The sequence below is a fragment of the Choloepus didactylus genome, chromosome 3, assembly GCF_015220235.1.
Source record: "Choloepus didactylus isolate mChoDid1 chromosome 3, mChoDid1.pri, whole genome shotgun sequence".
In the NCBI taxonomy this organism is placed as follows: Eukaryota; Metazoa; Chordata; class Mammalia; order Pilosa; family Megalonychidae; genus Choloepus; species Choloepus didactylus.
In genome coordinates this window covers 144618230-144643279 of record NC_051309.1, presented here as the reverse complement: position 1 = coordinate 144643279, position 25050 = coordinate 144618230, and positions in this window count along the sequence as shown.

The window sequence follows — 25050 nt, the reverse complement described above, 5'->3', positions numbered from 1 at the left end:
AAACACTAGAGAAAATAATCAAAACCAAAAGTTGATTATTTGAAAAGAGCAATGAAATTGATAAATTTTTAGTTAGACTGGCCAAGAAAAAATTAGGGAAGAATCAAATTACTAAAATCAGAAATAAGAGGGGTGACATTATTACCAACCTTACAGAAATTAAAAGGAGAATAAGAAAATCTGCTAAACAATGGTACACTAACAAATTACATAATTAATTGAAATGGACAATTTCCTAGAAACACACAAATTGCAAAAACTGACTCAAGAAGAAATAATACAATTAAACAGACCTAGAATAGTTATAAATAAAGAATCATTAATCCAAAAGCTACCAACAGGAAATATCCAAGGCCATTTTACTTCAGTGGTAATTACACCAAACATTTAAATTAGAATTAACATCAGTACTACTCAAACTTGTCCAAACATAGAAGAGGAGGGAACAAATCTTAACACATTCTATGAGGCAAACATTGTCCTGATTCAAAAGCTAGACAATGATATCCTTAATAAATATGGATGCAAAAATTTCAACATGCTAGAAATGCTATCCAACAGTACATTAAAATGATATACACTATGACCAAGTGGAATAATTCCAGAATTACAGCAGTGGTTCAAGGTAATACAGAAGAAAATAAATCAGTGTAGTGCACTATATTAATTGAGAAAGGAAAAAAGACATGGTCATCTGAATAGATGCAGAAAAAGCATGAAAATATCAAAACTTTTCATGATATAAACATTCAGTAAAATAAGAATAAAAGGAAATTCCTTAACATTATAAAGGGCATTTTTCAAAATTCCACATCTAATTTCAAATTCAATTTTAAAAGATATGTATCTTTCCCCCTAAAATCAGGAACAAGACAAAGATGCCTGCTTTCACCACTGGTGTTCAATATTGTACTGAAAGTCCTATCCAAAGAAATTAGTCAATAAAAAGAAACTAGAGGCATCCAAATTGGAAAGGAAGAAATAGATGATCTCTATTTGTAGATGACATGAAAAACCCCAAGAATATACAAAACAACTTCTAGAGCTAATTAATTATTTCATCTAAGTTGGAAGATATAAGTAAATCATATAAATAATATTTGTGTTTCTGTAAACCAGCAATGAACAATGAGAAAGGAAATTAAGAAAATAGTTACATTTCCTATAGCATCAGAAAGAATAAACTAACTAGCAATAAATTTGAGTACAGAAGTGAAAGGATTATACACATGAAATTACAAAATGTTGCTGTAAGAAATTAAAGAAAACATAATTAAGTGGAAAGGCATCCATGTTCATGGATAAGAAAATTTAATAATGTTAAGATGGTAATACTCCTAAAAGCAATCTACAGATTCAATGCAAACCTGTCAAAATTTCAATGACATTTTTTTTTCAGAAATGGAAAAGCCAGTCCTCAAATTCATAAGGAATTGCAAGGGGTTCTGAATAGTCAAAACAATATTTAAAAAGAAAAACCAAGTTGAAAGACTTACACTTACCAATTTCACAAAAACTACAGAAATCAAAACATTTTGATGCTGATATATATATATATGTGTGTGTGTGTGTATATGTGTGTGTATATATATATAGAGAGAGAGACACAGACAGACAGACAGAGAGAGACAGAGAGAGAGAGACAGACACACAGAGAAAGAATAGCATTGAAAGTCCAGAAATAAATTTGAGTAACTGTGGCCTATGGATTTTTGACAATGTTGCTGTGATGGGTAGGTTTATGTGCCAACTTGGCCAGGTGATGCTGTCCAGGTGTCTGGTCAAGCAAGCACTGGCCTAACCATTACTTCAAGGACATTGGTTGCTGGTTAATAAACAAGAAGACTGGTTTATTAAATCATCATTTAATTGACTGCACCTGTGACTGATTACATCAATGGAGGGCATGTCTTCCACAATTGAAGAATTCAATGAGCTGGATTTAATCCAATCAGTTGGAGGCTTTTAAGAAAGAGAGAGAGGGGGCCTTAACTTCTTCTGCTAGTCAGCAAAGCATTTCCTGAGGAGTTCATCAAACACCTTCATTGGAGTTGCCAGTTTGCTGCCTGCCCTAAGGAATTTAGACTCATGCATCCCCACAGTTGCATGAGACACTTTTATAAAATCTTGTATTTACAGATACCTCTTGTTGATTCTGTTTCCTAGAGAACCCTAACTAATACAGCTGCCAAGACCATTAAAATGGAAAAATAGACACTTCTACAACTGGTGCTGAGATGACTGATAACCAAAGCAAATGATGATGATGATGATGACGAAGATAATGATAAAGTTGCCTCCCTACCACACACTGCATACAAAAATTAAGTCAAAATAGATCACTGGCCTAAATATTAGAGCTAAAACTGTAAAATTATTAGAAAAAACATAGAGGTAAATCATAATCCAGGATTTGGCAATGGATTTTTGGACTTGACAGCAAAAGCACAGCAACAAAGGAAAAATAAACAGATTGGACCTCATAAAAATTAAAAACTTTGGTGCATCAAAGAACACTTTCAGGAATGTGAAAAACCTACAGAATTGGAGAAAATATTTTCAATTAAAAATGTCCGTTAAGAGTTTAGTATGCATAATATATTTAAAAATGCTGTAGCTCAACAACTAAAAGACAAATCAATTAAAAAATAGGCAAAAGATGTGAATATACAATTTTCTGAAGAAGTTATACAAATAACTTCTTTTCTGAAGAAGTTATGCACTGAGAAAAGTAAATCAAAACATACATTTTTGAGATACCACCACTTTATGCACTGGGCTGGCTATAATAAAAATAAACTCAACCACATCCCCAAAATAAGAAAACTAAGTATTGGTAAGGATATAGGAAAATAGGAACCATCATAGTTTGCTATGATACAGTTGATGTAGAATAAAGTTTGGCAAGTCTCTAACATTTAAAAATAGAATTAAAATGTGATCCTGCATTTCCATTCCTAAGTATATATCCAAGAGAAATGAAAACATATGTCCATGAAGAAACTTTTACAGAATCTTCATAATACCATTATTTATAGTAGCCAAAAGGCAGAAAAACTCATATGTCCATCAATAGATGATAGATAAACTGTGGTAAATATGTACAATTATCAGTCAGCCATAGAAAGGCATGAAGTACTGATATATGCTACAACATGGAAAAAACTTGAAAACACTATTGTACATGAAATAAGCTATACACAGAATGTCACATAATGCATGCTTTGTTTTATATGAAATATACTAAACAGGCTAATCCATAGAGACAAAAACAGATCAATGATTGTCAGGAAATATGGAGAGGGAAGCATAGGTAATGATTATTTAAGCATATGGGGTGTTCTTCTGGTTTGGGAAAATGTTTGAAACTAAAGAGAGGGTGTTTGCACAACATTCTGTATAAATTAAATACCAACGAATTGTGGTGTTAAAAAATTTAATTGTAAATTATGTGAATTTCACTGTAATTAAAAAAAACTGGTTCTGAGACAGGAGTGAAAGTCATAATAATCAAATCCTATTCACCCTATGAGCACAAACCACTAGTGGCCTTGATAGTGAAGTGTTATTCAGAAACAAATTCTCTTAAACAGCAGCCACTTAAATCAACCAATTGGACCCTTTTTAGAAATTATCATAGTGAATATATTTCAAAATTGCATTTAAAATGAATTCTACAGCCAGATTAACCACAATGGTGGCAAAAGATACTCCAAGGTGCAAAATCTTTGAACAACTAGCAGAAACTGGCAGAACCATCTTTCCCAAAACCCAGAAAACATTTAAAGGGTTGAAATAACTGGGCAAGAGTGAAATTAAGAGAAAAACAAATAACAGCTTTGAAAAGGGTAGGGAAAACTCATGGCATCATTGCTGAAACCTCCCCCACCCTTTGCCAAGACCGTATGGATTTGGCCTACACTACTATTGTTGGTCTCTGGCCCTATTCCAGAGGAGTATAACCCCCCCACTCATATTGGGGTACCTGCAAGTCAATGCCATTCTATGAGGTGAAGAGCTGAAAGACTGAGTGAGGAAACTCCTTTCTGGTTTGCCCTACAAGAACTTGCCCTGCAGACAGAAGCAGTTTGTGGACAATTACAGCAATGTTAGGAAAAATTAAGTGAAAGCAGCATGGGGCATAGGAGTACTGGCTTTAAGAAATACTAAAATAGAGTAACCTGGATGGGTAGAAAATTACTATTATGGAATAGAGGTGGCATATGAGTCCTGTAAACAGGGAAATTCCTAAGGTGACAAGTGAGCATAAGCCCAGCACACCATAAAAGCTAAGAAAGGACACAGAGTATGCTGCACTTCATTTGGCTTAGGCTGGTCTTCTTGATAGGAGGGCTAAATTCTGAAAGAGAACACCAGCCAATGCAGAACCAATTTAGAAAGAATGTGAAGTGTTTTTTTTGTCTGTGTTTGTTTGCTTGTTTGTCTTTGTTAGCTCCTGCCAATCAAAGAAATCTCTATCATTAAACTAGCTGGATAAAAATTTAAGGTGCAGAATGCACAGGGAGTAAAGACCACCATGAACACATTAAAATATTAAAACATACAGTGTGCAAACAAACATTACAACACAGAAAAAATAGGGAATGATGGGCTATCCAAAGTAAAAAGAAAAATTTCAGAAAATATCAATGAAGAAGACTGAGGATAATCCTAGATGTTTAATAAAAGATCTTCAATATACTCAAGAAGGTAAAGGAAAACATAAAGAAGGAAAAAAAAAACATAGCAGGAAAACAGTGGATGAACAACATTAGAATCTTAATAAAGAGTTAGAAATATTTAGATAGAACCAAGCAACTACTGGAGTTGAAGGCCACAATAACTGAAATGAAAAGTTCCCAAGAAGGTTTCAATAGCAGATTGGAGCTGATAAAAGAAAGAATCAGTGAACCTGAAGGCAAAACAATTGAAATGATTCAGGCAGAGGGGTCAAAAGAAAAATGAATGAAAAAGAAGTGAACAGAGCCAAAGGGACCTGAGTGACACCATCAAGTGTATCAATTTGCTCATTATGGGAATCCTAGGCAGAGAGAAAGGGGAAAGAGAGTATTCAAATAAACGAAACAGGGGCATAAAACTTTCCAAATTTAACAGAAGATATTCATGTACATATTCAAGAATCTCAACAAACCTCAAACAGGATAAACTCAAGGGGAGTGACTCCTGACACATAATAGTCAAATTTGATTTCAAGAAAAGGGAGAGATTTCTGAAAGGTGCAATAGAATGCCATCATCTTATATACAAGAGAATCCCAATAAGATTAAGTGCCAATTTATCATCAGAAACCATGGAGGCCAGAGGCAGTGGGAGGAAATATTTAAATTGCTGAAACAAAGCAATTGCCCACAAAGGATTTTAAACCCATCAGCAATGACTTTCAAAAATGAAGGTATGATTAAGATATCCCCAGATAAGCAACAGCTGAGAGAGTTCATCACTACTCTTCCTTCACTGAAAGCATTGCTAAAAAGATCCCATCAAACAGAAATGAAAGGACACTAGTCAGTAGATCAAAGTGTCATGATGAAGTAAAGATCTCCAGTAAAGGAAACCATAGTTTAATATAAATGCCAGCATTATTGTACTGAAGTTTTTTCTATGGAACTCCAACTTTTACTTCTTACAGATTCTAAATGCAAATGCATAAAAAGCAATGATAGTGCTATGATTTTGTACATACAAAGTATAAATATATAAGTTTAACAAGTACAACAAAAAGGTGTGGGCTAGAGGGGTATAGGAACAGTGTTTATGTATGCTATTGAAGTTAAGTTGACCTCAAATCAGACATGATTATTGTCAATGTAGGACATGAAATTTAAGCCCTATAATAATAATAAAGAAAATATATACAGAAGGAAAGGGAAGAGACTCAAAATGGAACACTACAAATAAGTATACTACTACACAAAATATAGTATTACCAAAGACTAAGCAATCCTATATCTAGGTATCTACCCAAAAGAATTGAAAGCAGGAACTCATACAGATTTTTGCTCACCCACATTCACAGTGACATTTTGCAAAAGATGGACACAAACCAAATGTCCATCAATAGATGAATGGGTAAATGTAATATGGTTTGTATGTATAATGTAATATTTTTTCATCATAAAAATGAATGAAATTCTGATACAACATGGATGAAATTTGAAGAGATCAGGTTGATTGAAGTATGCCAGTCACAAAATGGCAAATATTTAATGATCTCACTGGCATGCAATAATTAAAATGAGCAAATTCATAGAATCAAAACTAGTATACAGTACCTGGGGCCAGGTTGGGGATAGGGAATGGAAAGTTAATGCTTAATTGGTGCAGAGTTTCTGTTTCAGGTGACTGAAGAGTTTTGGTAATGGATCGTGTTGATGGTGGTACAACATTGTGAATGTGATTAACACTGCTGAATTTTATATTTGAGTGTGGTTAAATGGGAAACATTAGGTTGTATATACATAACTAATATACAAATTAAAAAAAAACGTGAACAGTGGACTCTAATATAAACTATGGTTGATAGTTAATAGCAAAATTATAATAATATTGTTACATCAATTTAAACAAAGCTACCAAAATAATGCAAATGTTAATAATCCTGAAATCTGCATGTGTGAGTGGGGTAGATGGGAACTGTATGTTTTCTGCATGATTTTTTGTAAACCTTCAGCAACGCAAATACTTTTGATTAATTTAAGAGATCAACTTTACATTTACATGTAGTTTATGTATTTATGTCCCAAATTAAAAGAACAATATTTTGTGAAAATAATTCTGCACTTTTCTAAGAAATTATAAATTATTTTAATGTTGCTACAGCATATAGTATAAATATTTGTGACTTAGCAGTCCATTACATGTTGCTAAATTTATATTCAAACTGACTTTGATTGCTCATGATTAATTGGAGAGAATGTTCAGATTTTATCTTGCCAATTACTTGGCAGAAGGAAAAGGGGCACACAGTAAGCATATTTTAGCATCTAACTTTCTGGGGTTACACCTTTCAGACCTCGTTAATTGTTATTACCAGATTGTTTTTACTAACAAGATTTCAGATTCTATCTGCACATAAGAACTACATTCATATCTGCACCATTTTTCTAAGGCTGTAAATCCTATTTATCTCAATACCGTCTGTATGGTAGCTCATGAAAGGTATGATTCAGTTGCTAAACAACCTAATGTCATCAGATTAGCACCATGTTCTTGCTATGTACTTTTAAAAAGACACCCTCAAATAATAAGCAGTCATTTTCTCTGATTATTTTCCTTTATTTCTACTAAATTCATTTTCATTTCATGTTACATCCAATTAATTAAAAACCAGAATTTTTAAAATAAATTTTTAAATATTATTTTGGTGAGTTCATGGGATTGTTTTATTATAATTCATCTCACTTCCCTAAATGAATTAAGGGAAATTACAATATTAATTTAATATTTGATAGGTCATTTGTTCCTCAAAATGAAAATGCTGGACAGAATTAGAAAGAACTAACAGATAGAAGCAATATTAAAAGGAGACAGAAAAAACGTTCTTTATCTGAAGTAAGTAATTTATGACACTACCTTGGATCTTTTCTATTATTTCCCTAGCTTTTTGTCTAGCAAATGTGTTAAAGAGATAAACTTCCTCTAAGTTATCTGTTAATCTTAGATTTTCTGAGCTTAAATATATAACTTAAACTTTTGTCATGTTCCTGTTTTAAAGGTGAGTATCCAAAAGTCTAGAAGATGTACATGCTCTCCTCTCAAAGATACAACTAGACAGAAGTATAAGGACAGGGATATTTGATTCATTTCCTTTATACTATGCCACTTCACTTGCAGTGAATAGTCCTAGGTTACCTTCCCCATGTTGCTTGGTAAAATAAAATCCATCATTTAATAAATATACCTCTGATTCTTCTCACCTTGGTAAAGCTTATGAAAAAATGTTCATCAGCATTTATATTGGAAACCACCATTCATTTTCTCTGCCAGAGGGATATCCAGAGCCTGAGTGGGGTCTAAGTTTTTTTGTTTCATTTTCTTTTGTTTCGTTTTGTTTGTGTATGCAGTTTTGCTGTTTATGGAGAAGTTGACATCAATATCATTAAACTCTAGATGAAGATATACATAGTCCACAAAGGTATTGTTTCATTTTATTTCAAAGAATGACAACATGAATAATTTTAGTTGAACAAAGCAGGTTGAAAGGAATATGTAAATTCTAAGATAAAAACTCAGGGGTTTTAGCTTTTTACTTTGACACTTCATCAATATCATATTCTTTATTATTTTCATCAGTAAATTTAAAATTTTTACATGGTTGCTATAATATGGGTTTATTATAATTTCTAAAATTACAAAATCATTTAGAAAATGAATATTCTTTCCTTATTATAAACCTGTCCTTTACAGATAATATTGATTCATTCAATCTAGAAAAATAAAAGATTTTGAGACGTAGTTGTGGATGATAGATGGGCTGATAATAGATAAGGTGGAGTAAGTAGGACCAAACATTCTTTGTTACTACCCTCATGGGAAGATGGGCTTTATCTTCCCTCCCATGCAAGTTGTAGGCTGAGTTTTCTTCTGAAAGCAGCACTTTCCTTGAGTGTCATGTCCTTACTACAGTTGTATCACATGTTTCCTTTCTTTGAATGCTTTATTAATGCTTTTTTGATCTTGAGTTTTTCCCTTTGGAAACCCAGGCACCACTAAAATTTAACAGTAAATTTTTATACTGTCAAAATTTCCAAAGCATCAAATAATCAGTATAGTGATCAGTATTTCATTACATAATAAAATCTAATTTAGGGCTTTATAATGATTTCTTTTTCTCTTATATAGTAAATTATTATATTTTGTTTCATATCATAGTGAAAGCAGATTTATATTTAAATTGGAAACTTAGTTGTATCTTTCTGATACTTTAAACAAAGGAAACGTGACATGAAAAATATTATAAATATCTAATTTAGATGGAGGATTAATAAATAGACTTTGTTTTGTTGTTTTAATTTTCCAACGCTTTCCTATAAATATGCCAGTTTGGAGAGCAGGATTTTTAGTTTATTGTTAGATTCTTGATTGTTAGAGTTCTTGATTTTTAGATTTGTTCCTCCTATGTAAGTCAAAGCAGAAGGTTAATATATAGAGCAAGCAAGAACAATATGCTTGAATTTCATCTGACAGAAAAGCATCATAAATACATTGATCTTGTTAGAATAAGAAACTATGCTACTGTCTGTTGGAAAATTTGTTACAATATCTATGTAAATCATCTATCACTAAATTAATAATATAAATAAAGTGATTTTTAAAAAATTAAGATATTTATTAAGTAAATAGAAAAGTCTTATGGGGCGCAGTACTATATAGTGTATCCTATACGTAACAATGCAGAGTATCCCTGGGGAAAAACCTAGAATGAAAAATTAGATCTCTGGAGCCAAATAAAAAAGAAGACTATGATCTTGTTCTAAGACTGAACCAATGAACAGGAAGAGGAGAGGATATTTGAGTCCACTATTAATTAGAGGCAAACATTTCTCCTTAAGAGAATCATAAGTGCAATGAATTCAATAGATGGAGAAAATACAGCAGTGTTTTGACATAAAAAAGGCATCCTGATGGTCTAATGAATGTAATATTATCAAAACAGGGCCTCTGGTTCATAAGTAAGGGAAAAATTATACATGCAAAGTTATCAAATAAAATAGGTGAACTGGTAATAAATATTTGATTATATTTATAAACCTCTAGTTAACATCAGGAGTTGACCCTGAAGCCAAGAGGAAGACTGGGATTGCAAGTAAGAATCACTGTGCCACAGTTTTAGGGTGAAGAAATTTGTAGAATCTGAAATTCTAGTAGTGAGAATCAGCTAGATATAGCATATATAATTGTGTTGGTTTGGCTATATTATGTCCCCCAGAAAAAGACATTTTCTTTGATGCAATCTTGTGGGGGCAGATGTATTAGCATTGATTAGGTTGGAATCCTTTGAGTGTTTTTTTGGAGATGTGACTCAATCAACTGGGTGAGATCTTTGATTGGATAACTTCCATGGAGGTGTTACTCCACCCATTCAGGGTGGGTCTTAATTGAACCACTGGAGTCATATAAAAGTGTTCACAGACAGAAGGAGGTGCTGCAACCATGAGGGACACTTTGAAGAATGCACAGGAGCTGAGAAGATCCAAAACACAACCTAGGAGCAAGCAGATGCCAACCACATGCCTTTCCAGCTAACAGAGGTTTTCTGGATGCCAATAGCCTTTCTCCAGTGAAGGTACCTGATTGTTGATGCCTTACCTTGGACACTTTATGGCCTTAAGACTGTCACTGTGTAACCAAATAGATCCCCTTTATAAAAGTAAATCAATTTCTGGTGTTTTGCAAAATGACAGCATTAGCAAACCAGAACAATAATCCATGAATTTTTTGTGGAATATATTTTTCTTCAATACCAAGCTTTTGGTACATTGCTCTCTGTGCCAAATTGTTAGTCTGAAGTGGAGACACCTATTACCACCTCCAGGGAGAAGTCTCACTGCATGGAGGGTAACAAGAGCGCAACTATGACTGCCACCAGGAACAGCAGGCCCAGGGTCCCAACCTACTCCATGATATTCATGTATGGAGGTCATCAACAAAAGCGGGACTCACACTAGCACTGCATGGAACAACAGTTACAAAGAGAAGAGACAAAGAAAAGTCAGCTTCATAGTGGACTTTGATCCCCAGTGGGTTTCAATCCGTGGCTGATAAAGGGCAATGTCCTATGCAAACCTTCTGCTTGTGTCATAGTGGAGGGGCTGTACTCTCCCCCCACCAGGAGCAGGCATACTAGCAAAGGTGAGCCAGATTCCATAATACACTTTAGCCAGAGTGTGACCAGAAAATGTTTATGTATGTTCAGACTAAAAGCTTGCAGGCCACTATCTGCTAGGGCATGTTTTGCCTCAAGGCACTCCTGATAAGGGAGTCAGTTCACATATAATCAGCTTATTAAATAATCTGATGCTATATGCTGCACCCATTAATTGACTAAGGATTTCCCAGTCACTAATTTCAAACATTCTCCAATAAGCATTAAAAATCATCTTGTTAAAACTTCAACTTCATGTTCAATTAATGTGTCATCCTTATCATCAGTTCTGTTTCTCCAAAGCAAATTTGAGGTGTGAAAGGATGCAATGGAATCTTCCTTTTTCTGCTGGGCCTCTTTCATCTCCGGTATATTAAGGGTCATTGGAAAGAAGAAGGAAACAAGCACCTCTTTCTTAATAAACATCCTCCTTGAGGTAGCATCTGGTTCTTTCATTAAGATTTACTGGCCCCTGTTAAGTGCCTGATGTGTGGCAGATGTACAGTGGCAAGATGCCCTTATAGAGAGTAAAATGTAAATTTTTTAGAGGGATATGGAGGAGGATCTCCCTGCGGTAAATTGTCTTAATGAGGGATATACACTCAGATTAAATATCTTTTGCCCTTCTCCTTCTCTCTTAGCTCCAATCCTATAAGTACACCTCTCACGTCTAATAAACCATTCTCTCAAATGGAGAACATCTAGGAAAGCTCAAGTGCTATTGAATTCCATGTGATATCTAGGGAATTTACTCACCCTTGTTAAAACAAATGGTGGGAATACATGCTTCTCTACTTTCAGCTCTTTCTCTCAGTGCTTAAAATAGGCATAGACATCAGCTCATCAAGCCCTCTTTAAATCTGACTGTGAGAGATCAGTCCTCTTCTAGATACCCCATATTCAATGAGAAATTTTCTTCAATTCTTTTCATTTTTCTGTAATATTTTCCTCAAATTGTTCTCCACCATTTCCCTTTTCTGCTTTTAATTTGGATGTGAGTAAATGGAGAAGTTGAATTGATTGGTTAGGCCTCTCCTCAATTGTTTGTAACTCCTTTCAGAAAATGTGGTCCTTATCTCTTTATCCTCAGCCTTGAGGCATGGTAACCAATATGGAAATGTCTAGAAAAGTTCCACATAGTGTTGTGGTTTATATTCAAATTTCATAGTCAAGAAAAAAAAAGAAAAAACAATTGTACAAATTGTTTTTAATTAAATGCTGTGAAAATAATAAAAGCAATGTGATAAAGGTGACTGAGAGAAGCAGAAGATAGAGTGGAAAGGTCTTCTGAAGGAGATATCTGAACTGAGATCCCAAAAGATATGAAGGAATTGGTATTGCAAATATAAAAAGATGAAACCTAAGTGCCAAAGCCTACAGGCAGAGAATAGCTTGATATGTTTTAGGGAAAAAGAATAAAGGACTCTAAGGCTAGTGTATGGCTTATGGTGTCAGAAAGAGAAGGGCTTAAGTAGAAATCAGATATAAGAATTAACTTAAGACCTATTTGACACTGATAAGGAATTTAGATTTTATTCTAATTGCAAAGCAAAATCATTCAAAGTTTTCAGGAAGAGACATGGAATGGTGTGGTTTATGTTTTGAACAGTAGAATGGATTTTAACAGATGGTAAAAGTTGAGATGATTTTGGAGAAGAGATATGATAACTGGATCTGAAAGTGTAAACTAGAAAAGGAAGCAGGAAAGTGGACTAGAGACATAATTTGTTGGAAAAACACATGATTTTTCTAAAGGAATAGATTTACAGTTATGAGAAAGAGGGGAATTAAGCAGGGTTTTAATACTTTTAACTAGAACCTCTGGCTGTAGTGTGATGCCATTTACTTAGATTTGGTGGATTATGGAAGAAAACTAGTTCCATTTTTGATATATTATATTTGAAGTGTCCATGAAATATTCAATGGATTATCCTGTCAGAAATTAGGCAGAGTTTGGCACTTACATACCTAGTTGGAGGTGGGAATAAAAATTTACATGTTACCTGAAAATAAATGGTATTTAATATCTAGAAGGGGTGTAGAGAGGAGGAGAGAGCATGACTTCCAACTTTAAAGCATGATAAGTGCTGACCAAAGAGAAGATTAACAGTTTTCTTGAAACCATCAGAAAATTGGGGTCACAGAGAAAACAATAAACTATATGTCTAAAGAAAGTCAGGTGCCTGTAGAGAGAAACAGAATCTTAGCATTTGCTTATATGAAACTGCTAAACACCATAACAATCTATAGAAGGATAAAACTATAATTTAAAATGAGTTGCTAAAGACCAATTTAGGCTAGAATGAGAGTCTAATGATACCAGGGAAATCAGACATAAAAGGGCTTACACCCTCTTAAAAAAAACACAACAACAACAACAACAAAAACAAACAAAAAAAAAAAAAGAAAGAAAGAAAAACCTCCAGGCACTTACAAGGAAAATATACAAAGGAGGGACATTCATAGGATAAACATTCCTATTGTCATAAGGAGAAAGAGTAAGGAAAACAGGGTTAACAGGACCAAAACAGTTCCTAAAACCTGCAGGACAAACTTCATTAGATTTCAAAGTCTGAGAGTCATTAACAAAACAACGTTGCATTTGTGGGGCTTGAGAGAGCGGGAGCCTAACACTTCTTAAGGGCCTTTTTGGCAGCCCTTTCCTCTCCAAACGCTTAGGTGAGTGCTCCAACATACCCACGCATTGGGGAGACCACCTTCTCGGCCCTACCCTCCTCAAACATTGGGGCAGCTCCCAGATTCCTTTCCATCTCCCGGGCACATGCTCAACCCTTTCAGAACAGTGTGGTGGCAGCCAGGCTCTCCCCAATTCCCTGGGAATGTGCTCCAACCTCTTTGGGACCTGAGGTGGCAAAACTCTTCCAGAGCATCGAGGCAGAAAGCCCACCCTCAACCTCCAGGGCAAACTCACCCTTTCCATGCATGTGGGCTGCTCCGCTCTCCCAGTCCAAGACCTCTTGACTCCAGACCTCAACCTCCATGGCTCTGTCTTTTAAGAAATTTTTCCTTCAGTTTATTCCTTGTTTGTCTCCTCCAGTCCAGACTGGCAATGTCTCTGTCTGTAAAGATCTCGCAAAAATTCTGTTGGCTTTGCATGAAGCACACAGGGCTCAAAGCCATCAGACAATAGGACTTTCCACAAATCCTTTCTGGATAATTCCATCTCCAATCTTGGCTTGTACTGAAATGGCGGCTGCGTTCCATGTTTGGTTACATCCTCACATTGGACTGTAGCTTCTGGGATTCCACCCCCTGGAAGCCCATAATTTTCCAAGCCATCAGCTTCTGGTTTCTTTGAACCCAAAAGTTCAGTTCTAAGTTTATCTCTCTCTGCTCGCATTTTACTATAAGCTGCAAGAAGAAGCCAGGGTACCTCCTCCACATGTAGTCTGGAGATCTCCTCAGCTAAGTATTCCAGGTTGTCACTTTCAAATTCTTCCTTCCATTTGACACCAGGACTCAATTTTGCCAAATTCTGTGCCACTTTAAAACAAGGATCGCATTTCTTCCAGTTTGCAACAACACATTCATCATTTCTGCTTAAGTCCTCATCAGAAGTATCTTTAGAGTCCATATTCCCACAAACAGTCTCTTTAAAGCAGTTTTGGCCTTTTCTATCAAGCTCCTCCCAATTCTTCCAGAAACTCCCCATTATCCATTTAAAAAGCCATTCCAACATGTTTGGTATTTGCAAACTCAGCAGCAAGAGCACCCCACTTCTCTGGTACCAAAATCTGTTCTAGTTTGCCAATGCTGCAGAATGCAAAACACCAGAGATGGATAGGCTTTTATAAAATGGGGGTTTATTTTGCTACACAGTTACAGTCTTAAGGCCACAAAGCATCCAAGGTAACACCTCAGCAATCGGGTAACTTCACTGGAGGATGGCCAATGGCGTCCGGAAAACCTCTGTTAGCTGGGAAGGCACGTGGCTGGCATCTGCTCCAAAGTTCTGGTTTCAAAATGGCTTCCTCCCAGGATGTTCCTCTTTAGCAAGCTTGCTCCTCTTCAAAACATCACTCACAGCTGCACTCCATTCAGTCTCTTTGAGTCAGCATGTTTTATATGGCTCCACTGATCAAGGCCCACCCTGAATGGGTGGGGCTATGCCTTCATGGAAATATCCCATCAGTTATTATGTACAGTTCGGTGGGGTGCATCTCCATGCAAACAACCTAATCCAAACATTCCAACTTAATCCCCACTATTATATCTGCCCCACAAGATTGCATCAAAGAACATGGCTTTTTCTGGGGGACATAATACATTCAAACCGGCACACCTACTATAGATTAATCATCATGTAGACAATCATCTGTAAAACAGAACACTATAAATTATTTGACAAAATAGATTAATAGGCCAAAATGATTCAGTAACAGTGATGTGGTCAATTTTTAACCATGTTTAATTGCAATTTACATTAAATATTAACATTAAATATTTTCTTACATTACATTTATAAGGCAATTAAACATATTAATTAATATAAATTTGCCAATATGAGCATATAAATAATTCATACCTACAATTTTCTTTGACCTTTCAAATTCTTCCTCTGGGACTTTCAAATAGATACTTATATAAAGCAAATATTTTGAGAAACCTAAGTTTCTGGTAATTGTTCTTCCATGTTTGATGAATTATGGAGCTATTCCTTGAGGCACACAGAGGGAAAGGAGAACTATATTATGCATTATAGTTGAATTTTCATCTGTGATATTATAACATAAGTTTATCATAATGGCAAAGGACACTGGGCAGTTATAGTGAAGAAATAAATTCAACTGCCTACTCTTAGTGGAGGTGGCCTATGACTCATGTATTGCCATGCAATTCTTGCATTTCTCCCACAGTAATTCAAAATTATCTTTTGATTTAAAACACTCAGACACACGATACATTTTTCTTGATGTGATATTGGGTATTTTATGTATCATATAATAATCAAATCCCTTCTCAGTTAATGCCAGCTTGTAAAATATATAACTTAAGCAAAAAAGCATTTAATTAGGAAATTAGGTTGTATCAGTATACAGTCTTTGGAACTCCAGCTAGATCTAATTTAGCATAGACATTAGAATGTGTAACAATTGTTTCTTTCTGGCACAGTGTTTGATTTTTTGTAGAGGTTTGACAAGCACTGTCTGGTAGAATGTTCTGCCATGATTGTGGGTATTGAATATTTTAAATATAGCTAGAACTATGAAGAGACAGAATTTTTAATTTTATATATTTGTTATTAATCTACATTTAAATGTTAATAGCCACATTTGGCTGGAATTAGACAGCACAGATTTATATTATTATGTGTCTACCTTGCAGTGTTGTGACTGCAATATAGCTCATATTGGTGTTTTTCTACTTCCTGTCAAGCTTCTTGAATTCCTGAGATAATACAACAAAAATTTTTTGAAGATTTATGAATAAATATAAAATGACAGTATATTTTTCATCTAATTTTGGAAAGACAATATAAAGAATATTCAAAAATGTGTGTTATTGATATAATCATCTACACAGAGAGAATAAACATATAAAGGAAAAACAAGGCTTCATTTATAATCTTTCACAGATGTAAATATAACTAGAAATGCAAATAATTTGAAAATATTACACATGCATATTTTCCCATGCAATGTCATCCTATATGGCCTTCAAGTGTTTAGTCTATTAACATGTACATCCTGACTTTGACACATCTTAAACTAGGATTAAAACTTTGAGATTAAATATTTTTGGTTTAGTTTCCTAGTTTTCGTAGAGACATTAAGCAATGTTTACAGTTTACAGTAAAGTGTAGTAAAAATTGAAATATTTTAATAAATAAAAATTCACAATCAAATTATCTACCTAAACACCATGATGTTTCAAATCTATTTCCATGCAGTAGAAGCTATCACAAATGCAGAGGGTTATAGAATCAATTGACAAGTTCTATCTGTAACTAAAATCCAGAGAGATCTAAGAATACATGGTATAAAAATATATCATCTGGTCTCAAAAAAGAAATTTTATAAATGATATAACTTTTTAATCTTCCATGTGTAGAAGTTATTTAGATTAACTTGACAAACAAAAATAGACAAAAATTACCAACTTCAGCTATTAGACTACAGTCTTCATTCTTACTGAAATAGCTTTAGTCTAAGATTCATTACATAAATATTTCTTGTTTTGTTTCATCATTAGTTGTCTGAGATGAAATTATGGTCAAGAAACAGGTCTTTTAAATTACCCAAATTGTTGATTTTGTAGCTTTAATTTCTTAATATTCTATTTAAATTCACTTTTAATATTACACTATCACCATCTTATAAAGAACATGGACTCTGATAGCACTCAAATTTTTCCCTTCAAATTTTCATGACATATGCTATAAAAGAGATAACATAACTATGATCTCTCTTTACAACCAATTAAAAGTGTTAGAGTAACTTTTTTTGCTAATAAATAGATGTAGAGTGGTTCTCTAAGCATCTAACCCAAATTTCCATGTACCACCATGTATTTCTTGAAGAGTTTTCATGAAGAGGGATCAATAAACTTCCAGTATGCTAATTCACTGTTTTTTCTGCTTCAGAGAAGCAAAGAAAATTTTTGGAGAAGCTCTACATGACAGTTTCTGACTCAGTTTAGTCTTAGTTAAGAAGTAAAATAAGCAAAATTATTAACTTGCCCTGTGCAAAGTTTACATAAACCCACAAGGTGCAAAAAGTATACTGAGTCTTACCTAAACATGTAAGCAATGAAACAAAAAGAAAATAAATCATGGTTGTCAAAAATTTGACATTCTGGACATTAAAGGAAATATAAATTTATTAAAAATAATAATAAGACCAAAAATTTTCTTCAGTTTAGTTTCTGGAAGCTGAAGAACTTTTTACAGCCTATTTATTTATTTATTTATCTATTTATTTATTTGGGGGAAGTCAAATGATTCTAGATTGCTATCATATATGCTTGTTATTCTATACACATGGACAACAAATAAGAGATGAGAGATCAGCTATAAGGCTGAAGATAAAATCATAACTGAAATGAGAAGACAGTAAAGTTCAAACGTCACATTGTAGGATTCACTAAGTAATTGCTAGTAAAAGCAGAATGAAATTTTGAAATTGAGTCATCTTACTAAGGCATGACTTATCCTTTTACAATGCAAAGGGAGAAAATGAATTCCATATAGAAGAAAGATTTCCAAGTCAGAATTGCTTTTTAAATTACACAAGTAATATACAAATGTAAGTTGATGAAATAAAAGCATGAGACTGCCAGTTTCAGCTCAGACTTGTATAGATCTTAGAGGTTATCATATCCATCTCAGAACAACAAAAAAAGCTGGACATACTGAAAATCAACAACTTTTGTTAGATCAAATAGATCATTGAGTTTAAAGGGCAAACTGCCACTCCCCAAACTGGACAGACAGGTGAATACAGAAGACAGTGGGTATAGAAGCCACTGGAACCAGTAACTGGTAGGAACATTTAATGGGTAATTGATGAATTGCTAGAAGATGAGTATCAGCTAGGTAGAAAGTTAGAAGTTTCTATGGACCCAGACAAAGACATTATAAAAAAGGAGAACTGCAGACCAATAACTCTTATGCACATTGATGAAAAATCCTCAACAAAGTATTAGAAAATCATATTGAACAATGTATAAAAAGAATTATCAATAATGACCAAGTTGGATTTGCTCCAGTTATGCAAGTTTGGCTAAATATTTGCAGTAAATTTATATAATGCATGGCATCCACAGACTAAAGAAGAAACATTATAAAATCATAACAATAGATTCAGAGCAAACACTTGATAAAATTCAAAACCCATTCCTCATAAAAAGCTCTCAGCATACTAGGAATAGAGAGGGTTTCTCAGTTTGATAAAGAACATCTACAAAAATCTCATAGTAAATATCATACACAATCATGAGAAACTGGATGCTTTCACTGAGGTTCGTGAACAAATCCACTATAATGGATACATGACATAAATTTGTCAAATTCCATAAACTGTGCAATGCAAGGAGTAAATCTTACTATTAGCTCTATATTTTAGTTAATAATAATGTATCGGTCATGGCCCAAGAAGGCTTTTGTAGCCAAAGGACTAAGGAAAGCACCAGACACATTCTGAGACATGATCTTTTATTATACAGCTTACCTACAGGGCGGGGAAATAGAGACACATTGCCCTGAAATCAGGAGCTTCTCTGAATGGTGGTCAGTTCAGAGCACAATGTGGAAATAGTTCACATTTTGGGGGGCTGAATAAGCTGCTTATAAGGGCTCAACATTCCAAAGGGTATGAGAGCATGAGGCAGGGAGTGGGGTTGATTGTCAACAGGGAGGAGGAGAGGATTATAGATAACAGTATCTTAGGGAATCTCAGGGAAGAGATAGTGTTGGGTATAGATTGCAGTTAGCATCTGATATTACAAGGAGAATAGGTCAAATCTCAACTGACCTAGGTCATGCAAGCTGCTATGTGTAATCTTCAAGGCCCTTGGTGAATGCTCTGTGCCCGGGGTTTCCACATTCCTCCCCGACTCAGCAATTCGCATTGACCATAGGGCAGACATTGCATCCATAATCCACAATAATACACTGAACAGCAGAGTACGAGTAAACCAGTACATATGGACAGTAATCCTAACAAGTGGCACCATCGCTAAATTAAAGAATTAAACCATTTGGACAAAGGATTATCAGATAAATGTTACTTAAATTACCAAAATAATTTTGGAAACCATTTTCAAGCAGAATTCTACAGCATATGAACAACACTAAAATTAAACAATATATAAGTTGAGTTTTCAGTAGTGGATAGAAGAATTCCAGGTGAGGGTTTTTTTTTTTTTTTTTTTTTTTTTTTTAAATGCCCTACTTTCTGCCCCTGCAGGGAGCCCTTTGGGGTCAGATCTATAGTTAGTTTGGGGTTGCAAAGTTACACACACAGTTCCCTAGGGGATGGGAGCCTCAGCTGGGGAATACAAATAACTTTTGGCACAGTAAATATTCCATGGGCTTAGGATTCTCAACCAGCTTAGCTGCATGGGCCAGAACCAGAGCCAATTGACCTTTATTTTCCCAATTTCTAGTGTTTGTGGCACAGGCAAGAGCAGATTATTATTGCTGCCTCACTGAGGCTTGAAGGCAGCTGACCCCCCCTTATTTGAATTCATAAGGCCTGCATGGGCCCCTCAGTTACCATTTTCATAGGCACAGGTGCTGCTGCTTTGGGTCTGGAGTTAATCTGGTACAGTCATCAAGTCCATTGTTGTAAGGAGTTTCTATCATCCTTTAAGCATTCCTTTAAAAGAACATTCATTCTTTCAATTAACCTAGTTGCTGTGGGATTATAGGGCAAGTGAAAAAGTCCAGGCCTGGGTTAATTGCCCAGTGAAGAGGGTCCCCCATCACTGTCCATGTGTGTGGGAACCCTGGAAAAGTCACTTAATTTTTTTAAGCTACCTATGATAGCTCACTAGTTGGTCTTGACCACTGGGAAGGCCAGAAGCAGTCCTGTAGCTGTATCTACAGTGATGAAGGTATATTTTGCCCCTTTGGACAGAGGAAGGGGGGGGGCAATATAGTCTACTTGCCACCAGGTGAGAGGAATCTGGATTTGGCTGATGGGTCCAAGTTGGTGAGGAAGCATTCTGGGCAGTTGCAGCAAGCAGGAGGGACTAGCATCCTCTACTCCTTTTAACTCCTGTCAGGTGATAGGGAGCTGAAACTGGTGCACCACCTTCCACAGGGTCTGGTACCCTCACTGCTCAGTTTTCTGATGCAGCCATTCAGTCACCTCATGCATCACTGCTGTTAGGTTGTGGAATTTTGCTAGGGCATCTGCATTACCTGGCAATGTGTTAACATGGGCAGAAATATGGAAAGCAGTTACCTTACATTTCTGGCAGGCCATCCAGATGTCTTTCCACAGATCCTTCCCCCATAGAGGGTGGTCAACCACTGTCCATTGCTCCTGCTTCCACGTGGCCATCCATACTGTTAGGACTCGATATACTGCCTAATTATCTGGGCAGACAGTCAAGGTTTCTCCTGGTTCATGGACAATTACCATCCATATAGCCCACAGCTCAGCCCATTGGCTGCTTTGCAAAGTTCCAGTCTCCCACCAGATGATGTCAGTACTTGGTTGGACAGTCATGGCCATTCAGATAGCATATTACCCAACTGCCAATCCATCAGTATACCATGCAGAGTCAGGTATTCTCCCTTGTCTGTCAATGGTAAGCATGGGAGGAGCCATTTCAGGAGGATCAACAGGAGGTAGGGAATGCTGCTCTTCCACATGGGAGACCTGTCCTAAAATTTCATGCATCTCTGCACTCACAGGGCTGTTGTTAAAAATCTGGCACTGTAGGACATAGGCTTTCCATTTTGTCAGTGTGCTTAGATGAGCAATCCCCAAATGGGGCTTATTTGTAGTTGCCTGTGTCCACTCCTGTATGAGTGTGACCACTGGGCAACTTTGAGTTAAAGCTTCCAATTGTAACACAGCATTATAAGCTGCACACAACTGTTTTACCAATGGGCTATATATGAGTTCTGTGCCTCTCCAAAGTTGGGGCCATAATCTAATGATGATACATTTAGCCTGTTGCCTTTGCCACAAACCCCACCCAAAGCCTATATTGGCACTGGCCACATCCAATTTACAGGGTATATTGGGGCCCACCCCCCCTTAAAGCCTGTGCTTGTACTTTTATAAACACAGCCTGCCATGGAAAATTCCATTCCCATGCTTTTCCTTTTCTATTTAGGTTGTACAAAAGTTTTAAATTTTTTAAATAGAGTATAAACTGTTTCCAATAACCTAATAAACCAAGAAAAGCTATTAATTGTTTAGGAGTTAGCTGTGTAGGATAACTTTGTATTTTAACAACAACAGCTACTGGAATAGCCTTAGTTTTACCCAACCAGACAATACCCAATAACTTGGTAGAATGTCCAGACTCTTATAATTCACTTTGATTTATCACCCATCCTTGACTTTCAAGGTGGGTCATCACTGTGATAGCAGCAATTTCTAGTTCTGGAAAAGAATTACTGGTTAGCATGGTATCATTATTATAGTGAAACATAGGAGGTGTCCTTTTCTTCAAATCTGGTGCTACCAGTCCATGGCAGATGGTGGGACTGTGGAACTTTGTGGAAGCACAGCAAATGTCCATTCTTGGTTTTCCCATGTGAGGTAGATGCAGTCTGGCTGGAGGGGTCAAATATACTAAAATAAGCTTTGACAAGGTTTAACATGACGTGAAATTGGCTTAATTGAGTACTTATATCCTGTAACAAGGTAGCTATATTCAACAGAGCTGCAAACAAAGAAGTTATGAAATTAAGTTTGATATAATTAATAGTCACTTGCCAGGTACCATTAGTTTTTTCCATTGGCCATACAGGGCTATTGAATGACCTTGGTAATTTATACTGATATATTGTCACAGAACATCTGGGGGAAGTCACCTTTTGTTGGACCAGAGGATGTGCATGCTTACTTTCCTCAGTTTTTATTTCCCAGTCAGACAGGGGCTCATCATCTTTTGAAGAGGAAGCAACAGAGTCCCACACTTTTGGGTTCTAGTCAGGGGAAGCTAGGGTATGCCTAACTTGCCCTTTGGGCAGCTTATGCCCTCTTACTCTAGTGTACTGGCATGCCAGTATTTGTAAACTATTATCCAGAGTTTCTTTCAATTCAGCTTGGGTCAATTGCATATCCCTTTCTAACTTCAATTCCTTTTCTAAGTGGCAGACTGCCACATCAGCTGTTAAGGCCTTTTATGTAGCTGCACACACAGCCTCCAAGAATGGCCAGGCTACTACTGCAGCAGCCTGGCAGCTTTCCTTTTTCTCATGAAATCCTAGTAGTCCTGCAGCCTGTAGTAGGAGAGCTATTAGTCCAACTGGGGAGTCATGCACATCTCCATACTCCCTTGGCAGACCCCATTCATCTAGGAGGGTAGTCACCTCTCCCCATATAAGTGTTGCAGGCCACCTCAGTATCCCACCCGGAGACTTCCCCTTTCCCTTCCCCAAGTTCACATCATCAATGGCTGGGATTTCTTTAGTCTCCTGACTGGCTCACCAATTGTCACAGCCCAAGAGGGCTTTTGCAGCCAAAGGACTAAAGAAAGCACTGGGCATATCCTGAGACGTGAGCTTTTATTATAGGACTTACCTATAGGGTAGGGAAATTGATCCACATTGCCCTCAAATCAGGAGCTTCTCTGAATGGATTCAGGAACTGCTCTGAATGGTGGCCAGTTCAGAGCACAATGTGGAAATTTTCTGTGTTTTAGGGGGCTGAATAAGCTGCTTATAAGGGCTGGACATTCCAATGGGTATGAGAGCATAAGGCAGGGAGCAAGGCCAGTTGTCAATAGGGAGGAGAAGAGGATTATAGAGATAACAGTATCTTAGAGAATCTCAGGGAGGAGGTAGTTTCAGGTCTAGATTACATTTAGCATCTGATATTATAAGGAGAATAAGTCAAACCTCAACTGACCTAGGTCACACAAGCTGCTGTGTGCAGTCTTCAAGGCCCTTGGTGAATGCCCTGTGCCCAGGTTTCCCACAGTATCAATATTGGTTCAGTAATTTTAACAAATGTATCACACTAATGCATGATGCTAACAGTAGAGAAAACTGTGTGCAGGGGGTAAGGATACTGGAAATTCTGTATTATCTGCTCTATCTTTCTGTAAAATTAAAATGGTTCTAAAAACTAGAGACTCAATTTTTTTTAAGAGTCAAACCATTAAATATTAAAGTAGAGACAATATATTTCTTGGGTGCTTACTTTCCATTAGGAAAGATTTAAGAGATTTAATTAATTTAATCTTATGCTAAATCTTTGTGTTTGTTACCAATACTCTCCCCATTTTGCAGAGAAAAAAAGTGCAGCTTGAGTGGTTATGAAATTTGTGGAAGATAACACAGCTGCCCAGAGACAGTCCTTGAATTCAATATAATCAGTGATACTCTAGGCCCACACTGCATTATGCTGCTCTATGATTGCTTACAGATTCCCCTGAACTCTAATAATCCCAATCCCCTTTTTCTCCTCTAAAGAAATAGTTTGATAATAAAATAATTTATTCCAACCTAAATATACTTATGCCATATATACATTTATTCATTTATTTATTCAACAAATGCTTTTGAGTTAATTTTATGAGAAACCCTTCTGACAATCACTTGATTTACACCACTGAACAAAACTCTTTTGTATCTGCCTGCCTGAAGTTTATAATTTAGCCAAGCAAAAAACAAATGCATGTGTCTGAAGCTAAGATTTAGAAAAGGGTTATTTCTATGCTAAAAGTAAATTGAAAACTTTGGAAACATTCAATAAAGGTTATGAGTATGAAGATGGGGCACTTCCCAAATATGGGTCCATTGCTTGGTTTTGCTAATAGAAGTCACACTGAACCTGGCTGAAGAGGAAAAGATGGTTTATTATTTTACACCATTGGAAAGCAGGGGATGTTTTCCCAAATCTGTCTTGCAGAAGTCATTCACCAATTTGATTTTATCCCCAGGTTCAGAGACAAAGAGAGATAATTATTCAATTAACATAGACACAAAGCCCATCTATCTGGGAGGTTTGGGGCAGTCTCCCAGTGATTCTTTACTTGGCTAAACCCATTAGAGAAAAAGGGAGTCAACTATTTTAGTTAACATGTAACAGGTTTGGGGAACTTCAGTAATTTGTTATCTCATGTTTCCCTGTTTTCTTCAGGAGCCAGAAGACCTATGTGAAAGTGCAAACTTTACATTTACATATGTCTACAGACTTTCCGTTTACAAATTGCTCCTTTGTGAGAATAGGAGCTTCCATTGTATCCTGTCTCTAACTATAAAGGTTACATTTTACAACTTCTTGCTTGTTTACAGTTTAAGATTACATTTTAAAAGTCACTTAAAATCAAATAATTGCAGTATTCTTTAAAAATGTAAAAAGGAAACAAATGAAGATTATTAGTAAAGGTAATTAAAAGGATAAAAAGATAGACAAAATTATCAAGATATGACATATAAAAACCAAAGGATACAATGGTTGAAGTAAATACTGCTTATACAGTAATATCATAGTATTTTAATGTATTAAACT